The sequence below is a fragment of the Mesoplodon bidens genome (genome assembly GCF_964165515.1).
Source record: "Mesoplodon bidens genome assembly, chromosome: X".
NCBI classification, from domain to species: Eukaryota; Metazoa; Chordata; class Mammalia; order Artiodactyla; family Ziphiidae; genus Mesoplodon; species Mesoplodon bidens.
The window spans coordinates 31,169,840-31,185,962 of record NC_138163.1 but is presented as its reverse complement, the minus strand read 5'-3'; positions in this window follow the sequence as shown (position 1 = coordinate 31,185,962).

Here is a 16,123-nt window from a genome sequence, read left to right as displayed (position 1 = left end):
GGCAGCTCCAGACCCTTTCCCCGGACTCCCTCCGGGCTAGCCGTGGTGCACTAACCCCTTCAAGCTCTCTTCCTGCCGCCAGCCCCAGTCCTCTCCCTGCACTCCGACTGAAAGCCGATACCCGAGCCTCAGCTCCCAGCCCCGCCCTCCCCGGCGGCTGAGCAGACAAGCCTCTCGGGCTGGTGTGTGCCTGAGGGCACCGATCCTCTGTGCCGGAATCTCTCCGCTTTGCCCTCCACACCCCTGTTTCTGTGCTCTCCTCCGCTACTCCGAAGCTTTCCCCCTCCGCCACCTGTAGTCTCTGCCCCCGAAGGGGCTTGTAGTGTGTAGAAACCTTCCCTCCTTCATGGCTCCCTCCCACTGGTGCAGGTCCCGTCCCTATCCTATTGTCTCTGTTTATTCTTTTTTTCTTTTGCCCTACCCAGGTATGTGGGGAGTTTCTTGCCTTTTTGGGGGTCTGAGGTCTTCTGTCAGCGTTCAGTAGGTGTTCTGTAGGAGTTGTTCCACGTGTAGATGAATTTCTGATGTATCTGTGGGGAGGAAGGTGATCTCCGTGTCTTACTCTTCCGCCATCTTCCTCCGGGCCAGCCCCACAGTATTTTTTACAAAAGTAGAAAAAACAATCCTAAAATTTGTGTGGAACCACAAAAGACCCCGAGTAGCCAAAGCAATCCTGAGAAAGAAGAACAAAGCTGGATACATCACACTTTCTGATTGCAGACTATATTAGAAAGCTGTAATAATCAAAACAGTATGGTACTAGCCATAAAAACAGGTCTATAGACCAATGGAAGAAAATTGAGAGCCTCAAAATAAGCTGCATATATTGTTAACTAATATTTGACAAGGGAACCAAGAATACTCAGTTGGAGAAAAGACAGTCTCTTCAATAAGTGGTGCTAAGAAAATCAGATATTCACATGTAAGAGAATGAAACTAGAACCCTAGCTTATACCACTCACAAAAATTAGCCACAAATTTAATAATAATAATAATAATAGTAGTAATAAAAATGATAATAATAATAGCAGCTAACATTTATTTTGTGTCAGGCACGGTGTAATATTTTCCTTACACTGATTAATTTCATGAACTCATTCCATTTATTCATTCAGTTCTCAAAACCATGAGGTTGCTATTACTATTTTATCTATTTACAGAAGATAAAAATTTGATGTTTAGGGACGTTTACTAACTTATACAAGGTATTATACAAGGTAATAAGGCTAGAGTAAGTGCTGTAGATGGGACTTAAAATTCAGCTCTTTTTAATTACAGGATTAGAGCACTTTAACTAGCAAACCATAGTATATTATTAAATGGGATAGGACACAGTCTTGTTTATATCATATATTATAACTTTCTCTCAAGGATAGTGAAATAATTGACTGGCTAATGCCTAAGAAGTGCATGAAGTTAAGTAGGTATGTTTGAAGTATAAATAACTATTAGAAAGTTCTTCAGCGTAAATGTATTCAAATTACACATGCTCTGAAATCATGTATACCATCCAGTCACCAATACACTTTTGCTATTTTAAAAGAGTTCATGTTGCAACCCAGATGAGAACCGCCTCCTCATTTTTATTCACAATAGTAAAAGAGTTGACACTAGTTCAAAGTTACACTTCCACTGAGGTCAATGGAGACTAAGGGTAAATTTTTGATTACTAAGTATAAGTACTATTATACTGGTCTGAAGATTAGGAAGCTACTGCTTCCAAAATTCAATAATTGAGTTAAACATAAGAGATATTTCTATCTTTCATGGGGGCTAATTTGAAAATACTATCTGAAAAATTCTGATATAACAATATAATAAATTATGGTTCAGAACACTTATATAGCAAAATATTAATTATGAATCTATAATAAAATGCCATGTAGTCATAACAAGATATGTATGCATGTGTACTTGTGTTGAATAAGCATTCCTGCAAAAATTTGAATAAGTATAATACTGGGGGCTATTAATGCATACATTTCATGGGGGTAGTTGTCAGTTCCAGGGAAAATGTGTCACTTTCCTCCAACAGGAAAGAGGAGGCTGCTGAATTATGGTTCTAGGAATTAAGGGGTATTTGTTGGCAACAGTTATTCAATCCATTATGATTTTAAAATTAGTAATTCCTCTCCCTATTTCCTAAACGAGTTGTTTTTTTTTTTTTTTTTTGTTTGTTTTTGCGATACACGGTCCTCTCACTGTTGTGGCCTCTCCCGTTGCGGAGCACAGGCTCCGGACACACAGGCTCAGCAGCCATGGCTCACGGGCCCAGCTGCTCCATGGCATGTGGGATCCTCCCGGACCGGGGCACGAACCCATGTCCCCTGCATCGGCAGGCGGACTCTCAACCACTGTGCCACTAGGGAAGCCCCAAAACGAGTTTTTTGTTTCTTTCTTTGTTATCAAAAAAAAAATTGGAAGAATATTTATACAAACTGCAATCAGCTGAGTTTACATCCTTAGTATGTATGGAAATCTGGTGTATTACAATTCTAAAATTCATCCATTGGAATTTTAATTTGCAATATAATGTCTGTTTCCCTATGAATTATGACCAGGAAATCAGCTCAAATTCTACATTCAGCTGATGTTTTGGCTGATTTCCTGTTTTGTTTTTCTTTTTCTGAATTTTTTTCAGTTGATCTTTCCTAAGAATTCTTTCTAAAACTGGTGTAACTAGGGATCCATAAGAGGGACAGCTGAACAGAGGAAAGATGGTGGGTGTTGTTTAGTGATGTTTGCCCCAGATGAAATAATTACAGTTCACAACTCTGCTTTTTAATGCTAAAGAAAAGAAACTGAGAATTAGTCAGCTGTGCTGTCTTAATTACACAAAAGCATTTGAAATGAACAAGGACTTAGCATATTGGTCAGCTTTCTAGAAGAACTAAAATGACTGTTTCTCAAAATTTATTATACATCAGAATTATATGGGATACTTGTTGAAAATGAAAATTCCTGTGCCCAGAGCCAAAGATTCTGATTGAAGAGATGTGGGGTAGGGTCCAGAAGTATGCCTTCCAAATAGGTGATGCTGATGCAGCTGGTCCCCAGACCTCACTTTGCCCTGGACAGACCTTCCTGTATCCTGGGCCTCCCAGGGAACGTGGACTGCTCCTTGGTATTTTCTACCCCAGGGCCTGTGAGGTTTCCAGCAAAAGAGCCCAGGGAATTGCACCCCCATGTTCCCCAAATGAAAGGGGAAGGAGAGTGACAGGGAGAGTGTCAGTTGTTATTGTCAGAGTGGGGCAGCCCAAGGAGCTTGGGCAAGGTGTTGTGGTGCTAAAGATAGGATAGGGTTTTCACAGGCAAAGATAGAGTGGAAAGACATTCTAGGATGAAGCAACAGTTTGAACAAAGACACAGTTCAGATGATCACAGTATAGGATTTGGAGTCAGGCCCACTTAGGTTCACACCCCAGCTCTGCCATTTCATAATAGCTGTATCCATGGCCCTGACTGTTTTCCATATCTCTGCCAACCTCCTGTTTTCATATGTTAGATCATTATGCTTATATTACTCTAAGATACAACATTCTCCTAACTGCACACGCTCAATTAAAATTTTATCTATCTTCCCTCAAAGAACTTTACCACTATTTCCTTCTCTGTTATTGTACATGTTTTTGCCTAGAAGCCTAGCCATTTTATTTCACTTTTATCCTAAGATTTTCTTGTGAAATTGTCACCAATCTCCTCTTCAAGCATAGATGCTTTGTGGTTGATTACTTAGTTATTTATGGCATTTTCAGCTCAGGTTTCCAAATTTAAGTACAAATTTAAGTGTAAATCTTAGATGCTTCCCATCACGTTTCCTGGATGACCTATCCTAGTTCCCCCCAAACTCTCCTGTATCACAGTTCTAATGTCTCTGTCATCCTGTGCCATAATTTTAGGGAAGATCACAGCTGTTGAAAGGAAATAGATTAAGGATGGCTTTATAGAACAGACTACATGTGAGGTGAGCCTTAAGAGATGGGCAGAATTTCTGCAGAGACAGAGGGCATTCTAGAAGAGACAATAATATGAACAAAGGCAGAATCTTCAGTGATTCTGATTCAGTAGGTCTGAGGTAGAACCTAGATTCCTTAGAAATCTGTATTTTTATTTATTTATTTATTATTATTATTATTTTTGCTGTGTTGGGCCTTCGTTTCTGTGCGAGGGCTTTCTCTAGTTGTGGCAAGTGGGGGCCACTCTTCATCGCGGTGTGCAGGCCTCTCACTATCGTGGCCTCTCTTTTTGCGGAGCACAGGCTCCAGACACACAGGCTTAGTAGTTGTGGCTCACAGGCCTAGTTGCTCCGCGGCATTTGGGATCCTCCCAGACCAGGGCTCGAACCCATGTCCCCTGCATTAGCAGGCAGATTCTCAACCACTGTGCCACCAGGGAAGCCCCAGAAATCTGTATTTTTTAATGATTGCTCCAGATGATTCTAATGTGGTTGGTTTAAAGACAATACTTTGGTCAGTAGTACTTGGATTCATTGATACTGTAGCAAAATTTAAAGACAAGGTTCTGCTCTCCAGATTCATGTACACATGTTATAATACAGACAACTACTGGCTTAGTTGTGATGAGTGACTCTTTCCGTATGATGGAAGAGGGTGTGCGAAGGGGGTTGGGGACAATCACAGAACCCTCTACGATATTTACAAAATAGAAAGGTGTAAATATATAGCATTTAATCCAAAGAGAACTCAAAAGGGATGGTCCATGGCTGGAGTTTCAAAGATAATTCTTCTGCCAGTTTAATACAGATGACAGACATATTGAAAAAATAAATGAAAGAAAAAATAAAACAAAATGCCTCTGACTCAAGAGAGCCTTGGTTTATATAGTACAGAAGAAAGAGATCTTAGTATTTCTCAGCAGTTCTTGAATTAAAGAAATATGTGTCTTTTACCCTGGAAAATCAGGCTCAGAAAACACTTTCCTGTAGTTTTAAATCTAATTAGGGTAGAAGGCTTTAGGAGGTATAAAGTGAATATGAAAAAGAGAAGCAAAATTCATAGATTTGGTTATTGTCCAGTTTTTAGAGAGAAACAAGATGAAATGCATGCACTAACAGAGAGGCAGGCCTGGCCTTGGGCTTTGAAAAAGAACGGCTAAGATGAAAGTTGCTGCAGAGTACAAGTGGTATGAATTGATGTCAAGATGACTTATCTCCATCTCTTCTGGTTCATCATGGAGCTTCCTGTGTGATATCCTGTATAAATCAGAAGGGGTAGAGTAAAACAGACACAGAATTGCATACCTAAAAATATCACACAAAGGCAGCCTTATTACTGCACAATCAACACACATTTTCCTCTCCAAAGATAGTTTGTACTTGTTTTCTATTTGTTTTGCACTTGTTGTCATACTGCTATGTTATTTTCTTCAATTTTTTCTCTTGGACTGCATCTTCTTTCCTCAACTGGACTGTAAACTCCTCAAGGCCAAGGGTCATGCCTGTGATTTCTTTGGTAGCCCCTCACATCAACACAGCATTCTGTGCACACACTGGGAGCTCAAGATGTGCTTCAAGTCTGTCTCAATACAATAGTGAAAGGCAGCTGTAAACTCTTCTGTGTTTTGTTCAGCTACCAAAATGTGGGGCCTAAGGCTAAATGGTATGTTTTGTATTAATAAAGTTGCAGCCTTGTCAGCAAGTACATCAAATGAAAACTGCCTCTTCCCATAACAGGATGGTCAGGCAGATTAATTTATGTTTTCCAATTGGCTCCTGACAGTAACTGAAGTATTGTAATTTCTGTCTGTACTAATGTTGCTGAATTTATGGGGGCTTTTCACCTTACTATGTTGGTTCATAAAGCTACCTCATCTTAAGAAAATGATTCTTCAGACAAAATGATATAAAGTTATTTAGGGACTCTCTGATAACCACTTCATCCAAAAAGGGGCTCAGTTTTTTCAGAGCTGAAGGACAGATCCAGAACTGTGTGCAGGTCTTGTGTAAAAAACCCTGATTATCTAAATTCAGAAGATTTCCATCATAGGTTCTGATTGCATATAATCACTGTTGTTCCATATAGCATATGAGTCTGAAAATTTGATGAGACAGATGTATTAAAAGAAAAAACTTTCCGGGCTTCCCTGGTGGCACAGTGGTTGAGAGTCCGCCTGCCGATGCAGGGAACATGGGTTCGTGCCCAGTCCAGGAAGATCTCACATGCTGCGGAGTGGCTGGGCCCGGGAGCCATGGCTGCTGAGCCTGCACATCCGGAGCCTGTGCTCCGCAACGGGAGAGGCCACAACAGTGAGAGGCCCGCGTATTGCAAAAAAAAAAAAAAAAAAAAGAGAGCGAAAAAACTTTCCTTAAAAGAGGAAAGTTTTTACATTGATAATACTGTACAAATAAAGGTGCATTGAAAGACTCTTTGAAAGGGGTAATAAGAAAGCCTGTTATCTAAAATCCTAAATATAATTCCCTTCCAGAGGTTTTAATTAAATACATATTTTAAAGACAAATATACACAAACTCAAACTTTGGTAGTAGGAGTAAGAAATAAGACCTAACAAGTGTGCTAACCTGGGTCTGTATGAGTAAAAATTGTTTTGGTGGAATTCTGATCCTGGAAATGTTACTAAGATAATTGAAATACAGTATTATATAGAGAAATACATAATATCCTTGTGCAGAGAAAGCTTTCCAAGACCCCCTCATCAGTACCAACTGAACTCAGAGTTGGTTAATCCGGTGTAGGAATGAATTAGGATCCAGTCACTGTCTTGTCTCTTTATGTCAAATGACAAATCAGGGGAAATACAACAAAGGATGAATGTACAACTTTAACATCTTAAGCATCGAATTGATTCTTTTTACACGTCAAAGTAAATTGCAAATCTATGAGCAATCTCTAGGACTACTGAACCCTAACTATCTAATCCTGAGCCTGAAGATATACCTAAAATGGGTTGACATTCTGTTCTCCACCTAATGAGCCTACGTATCAAGAACTTCCCAATATATTCTTTGGTTTTCTTCATACGTACAAGTCAACGTAGGCCATAGGTGAGGAAATACAGTCACTGTACCTATGTTATAAATGTCTTATACTTTCTCATATGAGAATTTTTCTCTAAATATGACAATGAAAATAGCAATAACCACACAGCAGCAGAAACAACATGACAACAGTAATGGCTAATATTTGTTAAGCATTTACTGCGTATTCAAGTTACTATGCCAAGCAATTGGTATGCATCAACTTAATAATTTCATGTAATACTCTCAAATGCTATCTTGTATCCTATTATTATCATATACCTTTAAAAGCCCCATAGTGCATTGTTATTATTATCTCAGAAGTACAGAGGGGAAAGTTCCTAGGCCTAAAACAATCAGCCATTAATGACAGCGCCAGAATATAAGATTGGACCAGTTCAAACAGGCATTGGCTCAGTGGACCATGAAGCACCTTACTATTCTGAATTTTGTTGAGTGGAAGAGCATTTGGTAACCCCATTCAGTGACTTGGCATCATGGATATTATCCCAACTACCTTTATGGTGATTGTCCCTTTACCAGTTATGGATATATAGATTGGTGTATTATGTCTCAAATTTATTAAAAATCTCTACAGCATATTTAATATTATTATATCATTATCCTGAATATGGTTGAATTTCACAAAGTATTCATAAGTTTTCTTCCTGCAAGAATTTGAAGAAATGAGCAGTCAAGAATAAAGCTCTGCTAATTAGCTCAGGGCCTGTCTGTCTGATGGAGGCCATCAATAAGGAAAACGAGAAGCAGTCGATGAAAGGACTTCTGTCTCAACAAGACACAGAAAGGAAATGGCAAGATTTTAACAAACTCAACCTACCAACCAACACTCAAAGACTTCTATGCATTTCAATGAAATGTGGATTTAGAATACTCTAAATCAGGAATGTTTACAGGACCATTAACTACAAGTCTCTCTCTCTCTCTGCATGTATTATATACATATTATATATGTATATATTTATAAAGATATATATACCTATATTTTTACATTTAAACTAACTACTTTGACCAAAGGAAAGAGACAGTTTGAAAGATTCAGTTAGCAGAGCCATGGAAAATGAACACAAACTCCTCTTGCTCTAATTCAGTGCTGTTAGAAAGCAATGCATAAAGATAAAACTCCATTTGACAGCACGATAGATCATAGAACATCAGGCAAACATGAGCCTACACTTATGTGATGGTAATTCAATGTTAATAACTTTACATTTATATTTACACCACTTTCTTTACAGTTAAAAATATGCTCAAGAAAAGTGCGGCAAAAATCCAGTACCCCAAGATAGGGGAAAAATTAAACCCCACTATTTTAAAACAAATATAAAACATAAGTTCTAAGACTGAAAAAGTGGGAAATAAGATTCTAAACAAAAACATAAAATGAATGAATAAGTTATACAAGAAAACAAAGCTGAATGAATTATTTTGGTAATGTTGAATATTTTTGAGATTTTTCAGTAATATTTTGGTAAATAAAAATGTATGGTACAAGACTGTATTGAATCCATCTAATTCTAGAAGTAACAAATAAACAGAGAGTAAAAATGATGCTTAACCGAAGGAACCAAGGAATGCTTTTTCCAGTTCTGAGGAATACTCTGCTTCACTAAACTTAAAATCATGAATGAATTAGGAGCTACGTTCAATGAAAAATGATGCAAGTCACATTCCAAAGATCATCTCTTAGAAGAGTACAAGAGGTATGATATACGTACTTCAAAGGTTGGTTATTTAATACAACATTGTAAATCTACTATACGTCAATAAAAATGTTTGAAAGGCTGGTTGTTTTTATTCATATATAACATTGCATCTTGATTTAGGTAATAAATGGTAAAGAGTAAGGGAAACTACAAGCTCTTCAATACAGAGGCAAAAGCTTATATTCCATGGATTAGTTTGCTATTCCTTTATTCATCCGTGTTCATAATTACTTTTCCTTTTCATCCCTTTCTAAACTTCCACAATCCTTATAAACCTCCACTCAATACTTTAGTTGTCAAGACTGCTGCCAAACTGTGGTGATTTCATTGATTTTTGCTCACAATTCATTTATTCAACAAATATTTATTTAGCAAAATCCATGGACAAAATATCGTGTTAGGTACTGGAGATTTATTTTTTTTATTTTTTATTTTTTTTCAAGTTTAATACCTACAATTTATTTCTTTTTTTATTTTTTAAATTAGTTTCTGCTTTATAACACAGTGAATCAGTCATACATATACATCTGTTCCCACATCCCTTCCCTCATGCATCTCCCTCCCTCCCACCCTCCCCATCCCACCCCTCCAGGCGGTCACAAAGCACCGAGCTGATCTCCCTGTGCTCTGCGGCTGCTTCCCACTATCTATCTACCTTACGTTTGGTAGTGTATATATGTCCATGCCTCTCTTTCGCTTTGTCACAGCTTACGCTTCCCCCTCCCCATATCCTCAAGTCCATTCTCAAGTAGGTCTGTGTCTTTATTCCCGTTTTACCCCTAGGTTCTTCATGACATTTTTTTTTTTTAATTCCGTATATTGTGTTAGCATACGGTATTTGTCTTTCTCTTTCTGACTTACTTCACTCTGTATGACAGACTCTAGGTCTATCCACCTCATTACAAATAGCTCAGTTTCGTTTCTTTTTATGGCTGAGTAATATTCCATTGTATATATGTGCCACATCTTCTTCATCCATTCATCCGATGATGGACACTTAGGTTGTTTCCAGCTCCGGGCTATTGTGAATAGAGCTGCAATGAACATTTTGGTACATGTCTCTTTTTGAGTTATGGTTTTCTCAGGGTATATGCCTAGTAGTGGGATTGCTGGGTCATATGGTAGTTCTACTTTTAGTTTTTTAAGGAACCTCCATACTGTTCTCCATAGTGGCTGTACCAATTCACATTCCCACCAGCAGTGCAAGAGTGTTCCCTTTTCTCCACACCCTCTCCAGCATTTATTGTTTCTAGATTTCTTGATGATGGCCATTCTGGCTGGTGTGAGATGATATCTCATTGTAGTTTTGATTTGCATTTCTCTAATGATTAATGATGTTGAGCATTCTTTCATGTGTTTGTTGGCCGTCTGTATATCTTTGGAGAAATGCCTATTTAAGTCTTCTGCCCATTTTTGGATTGGGTTGTTTATTTTTTTGCTATTGAGCTGCATGAGCTGTTTATAAATTTTGGAGATTAATCCTTTGTCAGTTGCTTCATTTGCAAATATTTTCTCCCATTCTGAGGGTTGTCTTTTGGTCTTGTTTATGGTTTCCTTTGCTGTGCAAAAGCTTTGAAGTTTCATTAGGTCCCATTTGTTTATCTTTGTTTTTATTTCCATTTCTCTAGGAGGTGGGTCCAAAAGGATCTTGCTGTGATTTATGTCATAGAGTGTTCTACCTATGTTTTCCTCTAAGAGTTTGATAGTGCCTGGCCTTACATTTAAGTCTTTAATCCATTTTGAGCTTATTTTTGTGTATGGTGTTAGGGAATGATCTAATCTCAAACTTTTACATGTCCCTGTCCAGTTTTCCCAGCACCACTTATTGAAGAGGCTGTCCTTTCTCCACTGTACATTCCTGCCTCCTTTATCAAAGATAAGTTGGCCATATGTGCGTGGGTTTATCTCTGGGCTTTCTATCCTGATCCACTGATCTATCTTTCTGTTTTTATGCCAGTACCACACTGTCTTAATTACTGTAGCTTTGTAGTATAGTCTGAAGTCAGCCTGATTCCTCCAGCTCCGTTGTTTGTTCTCAAGATTGCTTTGGCTATTCGGGGTCTTTTGTTTTTCCAAACAAATTTTGAATTTTTTTGTTCTAGTTCTGTGAAAAATGCCAGTGGTAGTTTGATAGGGATTGCATTGAATCTGTAGATTGCTTTGGGTAGTAGAGTCATTTTCACAATATTGATTCTTCCAATCCAGGAGCATGGTATATCTCTCCATCTATTTGTATCATCTTTAATTTCTTTCATCAGTGTCTTATAATTTTCTGCATACAGGTCTTTTGTCTCCTTAGGTAGGTTTATTCCTAGATATTTTATTCTTTTTGTTGCAGTGGTAAATGGGAGTGTTTTTTTGATTTCATTTTCAGATTTTTCATCATTAGTGTACAGGAATGCCAGAGATTTCTGTACATTAATTTTGTATCCTGCTACTTTACCAAATCCATTGATTAGCTCTAGTAGTTTTTCGGTAGCATCTTTAGGATTCTCTATGTATAGTATCATGTCATCTGCAAACAGTGACAGCTTTACTTCTTCTTTTCCAATTTGGATTCCTTTTATTTCCTTTTCTTCTCTGATTGCTGTGGCTAAAACTTCCAAAACTAGGTTGAATAAGAGTGGTGAGAGTGGGCAGCCTTGTCTTGTTCCTGATCTTAGTGGAAATGGTTTCAGTTTTTCACCATTGAGGACAATGTTGGCTGTGGGTTTGTCATATATGGCCTTTATTATGTTGAGGAAAGTTCCCTCTATGCCTACTTTCTGCAGGGTTTTTATCATAAATTGGTGTTGAATTTTGTCGAAAGCTTTCTCTGCATCTATTGAGATGATCATATGGTTTTTCTCCTTCAACTTTGGAGATTTAATAATGAACAAAACTCGGCAACATTCTTTACTCACATAGAGTTGACCCTCTACTTGGCAATAAAGGTATTATTTAAAAAATTAAAAAGTACATAATGAGATACATATTATAAAATGTAGACTTTCGTAAACATTCCTTCTCCAGATACAGGTAAAGATTTTAAAAAGCATCAAATGTATTGTGAGTAGAGTATCAAGAAAAAAGCAATCAGAATAGAATAAGAACCACACTCCCCATGCTCATAGGAATTGTGTACTACTCCAGTAAATTATATGTTGGTTGCACACTGACCGTGCAGAGCTGCACATACTGTGGGGAAGAAAGATCAGGAGACCAAGAGGTTTAAGTAGAGTAGCATGATTGTAAAGAAAATTCTGTTGGTTTAAAAAACCAAGATCATCCTAGGAATGTAAAGGTACCAAAGATTATGGAAGGATAATAGAGCTTAATTAGAGTTGTTATGGACAGAATATATGGATTCATCTCTTCCCCTAAATTTTGGGAGGAATAAAGATTAAAACTCTTTACTGGATAGTATTTATATTAATCACCACTGGTCCATAAACTCAGGTTCTGAAATATACTCTAGAGTAAAATTGCAACATACTGTGAAAGTGTACAACAATGGGAACAAAACTAATCTGAGAGTCCAGGGGAGGCTTCCCTGAAAAAGGAATTTTAAGCTGAAATATGAAGGTTGACTAGAAACCACACAAGTGAATGTTAGAGTCTGTGAATGGGTGGGTTCTAAGAAGAAATGATGGCATGCATAAGGCCTGGTGTTGAGATAGATCATGGCATATGATCAAAGATTCAAAAATATAGCAGTATGCTTGAGACAAAGACATGTCATGTAGTATCTCCTGGGTCCTATTAAAAACTAAGGTTGTTATGCTAAGATCAATTGCAAACTACAGTCTATTCAAGAATAATAAGTAGACACTTGAAATAATTTGCATATGTCTGCAGAATAGGTCAGCTTCCAAGTACTTATAAAAACTGTTGTGTTGACAGAATTCTAGTGGTCCATGGAATTTGCCATGGACTTTTTGCCTTTATCATCATATACCTATCACTATGCAAGGCAATATAATGATGTGTGTCAAACAAAGAGAATGATACTTAAGTGAGAGGAGAGAGATTATTTCAGGTTAACATAGTAACAGAAAGCCTCATAGAACAGGTAGAATTTGAAATAGGGTTTCAAAGAAGCATATAATTCTGGTAAACATCATAGGGACAGTGGTTGACATAATGAGGAAGAGTATTTTCTTTGAGGAGAACAGGATGAAAAAAAAGATAGTTATGAGAAAATGATGGGCATATTGAGCCCTGTGAGGTGAACACTTTGGCATCATTGAGATTAGTTATAAGCCTACATAAGAGGTCACAAGATCCTGAGCTTACAGTGACAGTGGGGATGGTATAACATGGGGAATCAGAAAACACATTCATAAGTACCAAATATTGTTGGCTTTGTTTTACTTAGTCTTCATGTAGTCCTCACTTTCATACACTCAAGAATGACACCCTAAAATGTCTTTCTTTTGCCTAATTTGGACTTTTGTGTAACAGTAGACAAATAATAATTATGAATTGTTGCATGCTGGTACTACCTGCCAGCCAGTAATTTAGTTTAGGTAGTATCTTCATCTATGTCTGTACAGTTGCACCTGTTGGTACAAGTGTTGACTATTTAGATACATTTTAATTTCATTTTACAACAAATGAGAGAGAAGCTGAATAAAAGAGAAAGTTCTGACACATAATAGAAACACAGTTCTCATAAATTAATTCAAACAAGATGAAGATGAAAATCTAGTGGAGTGAATTCCATCTAGACTTGTTGGATTTAAACTTGTACTAAATTATGAAAGGAAAATTTTTATTATAAATTACAACATGGCAAAAGTATATCAATTAAATGTGTATCTAAATAAGTTGTATTTCAGGATTTTAATTTGTTCTCTTTAAGAATAGAAGCACTTATGTAGTACAAAATTCTAATTTGGGCTTGTGATATATTTGGCTTGGTATGTTTGCTCCAGTATGCATTATAGTAAAGGACTGACTGTAGGAAATTCATGAAGGTAGAGGCACATCTCGGTGATATTGCAGGTTCAGTTCCAGACCACCACAAGAAAGCAATTATCACAATAAACCAAGTTACACAAATTTTTTGGTTTCCCAGTGCATATAAAAGTTATTTTTTACACTATACTGTAGTCTATTAAGTGTGCAATAGCATTATGTCTAAAAAATGTACATACTTTATAAAAATACTTTATTGCTAAATAATGCTAACCATCATCTGAGCCTTCAGTGAGTCGTAATCTTTTTTCTGGTGAGGGGTTTGAAATATTGCAAGAATTAACAAAACGTGACACAGAGACACAAAGTAAGCAAACGCTGTTGGAAAAATCGTGCCAACAAACATGCTCCACAGAGGGTTACCACAAACCTTCAATTTGTAAGAAAACTCAATATTTGCAATGTACAATAAAGTGAAGTGCAATAAAATGAATATGGGTTTAAGGGGTTTTCTTGGCATATGATAGAATTTTGTTTTAGAAATGTAGAGTGTGAGGTGTTGGTGGACATCAATGTGGAAATATAGCTAGTAAGAACTTATAAAAGTAGGAATGAAGCTCAGATTGGAATTAAATGTTTGGCACTTATACGGCCAGAGGTATGTAGATCACAAGAACATTATGTAGACATTGCTCTTCCAATATTTATATAAATAAAATAGGCAAGGTTTTGGATCTCTGAATAGTGAAGAACTGGAACTAAGTTCTCTGCAGGAAGCTAGGAACCACATTTCTGTAAAACAGACCTTAAAATATCTCTATCCACTGGCCTATAGGGACTTAGTAAGAAATTGTTAGCCATCTTGACAGTGTTATAAAAAAGTCACCAGCAAGGAAACAGAACCCCAAGCCAGTGCCACACACAGAAAAATGTACAATTCATACTGTACAAAAAGAATGAAAACTGAAAACCAATAAATTAGTATAAAAGTAGCCTTAGAAACATTGAAACCTGTATAGGCTCAACAGAAGTAAATACGAAACTGCTTGAAGAAATGTGCACAATCCAGGGCATACAAGAATCCCATAAAAAAACAATTACTCAGAAGATGAGGTTACAGTTAAAATTGCATATTATACATGGAGGCAAACCACCATGAGAGAGTAAGCAAACAAAATAAACATAAAAAGTAACACATTGTGAACTATAGATAATAGAAAAGATTGAAATAGTTTTTAAAGTAAGTATTTTAAAAATAATCAAGAGTTAAAGGAAATAATAGATACCAAAACAGCAACATCAGAACACAATAGCAAAAATAACAAATAATCAAATAGAAATTATTGAAATAAAAATACAGGCATTTGCATAAAGAATTTAAGGAAAATAGAAAAGTAGATATAGTTGAAAAAGGACTTAGTGAAATAGAATACAGATCTGAGGAACTTAGCCAGATTGCAGCACAGATCATCAAAGAAATAGAAGAAATAAAAGAGAAACCCATTCAATGTGGAGGACAATATTGGAAAAGATCAAGTCAAATAATATCTAATCAGAGTTCTGGAAGGAGAGAATAAAGAAGATGAGAAAGAAACAACCTTCCAAAAATAGTTGCTTGAGAATTTTCTGGAACTGAGGAAAGACAAAACTCCTTAGCCTAAAGGAATACAGTAGGTACTGAATAAAATCCCAAGTAATAAACCTACCTCTAGACTCCTTAAGTGGTAAAAATGAGAAGTAACAGAGTCAAATCTTAATGCCCACCAGAGAGAAATGACTAATTATTTTCAAAGGAACTATAATCAGACTTACATAAGACTTCTAATCAGCAGGAGTATATGTCAGAAGTAAATGGAATAATGTTTTCAGAGTTCTTAACTCTCAAAATTATAAACTCATTTAAAGTGCCATTCAAGAATGAGAGTGAAATAAATGTTCAAACCTACAAAATTTGAGAGCTTACTACTATAGAATGTACATCAGTATGAAAGAAATGAAGTGTTTGTTGGGTTGCAAGAGCAGTAGTGAAGAAGGAAATTAGTAAATTGTGTTGGTAAATTTGAGCAAGTAATGGGTAACTCTAAATAAAAAGTGATAATCAATAATAACAATGATAGCTGGAGAATTTAGAAGGAACATGCATTAAAATGCTAGACATGTATGGAAACACAGAAGACCCCAAATAGCCAAAGGAATCTTGAGAAAGAAAAACGGAGCTGGAGGAATCAGGCTCCTGGATTTCCTACTATACTACAAAGCTACAGTAATCAAGACAGTATGGTACTGGCACAAAAACAGAAATATAGATCAATTGAACAGGATAGAAAGCCGAGAGATAAACTAACGCACATATGTTCACCTTATTTTTGATAAAGGAGGCAAGAAAATACAATGGAGAAAAGTCAGCCTCTTCAATAAGTGGTGCTGGGAAAATGGGACAGATACATGTAAAAGAATGAAATTAGAACACTCCCTAACACCATACACACAAAAAACATCAAAA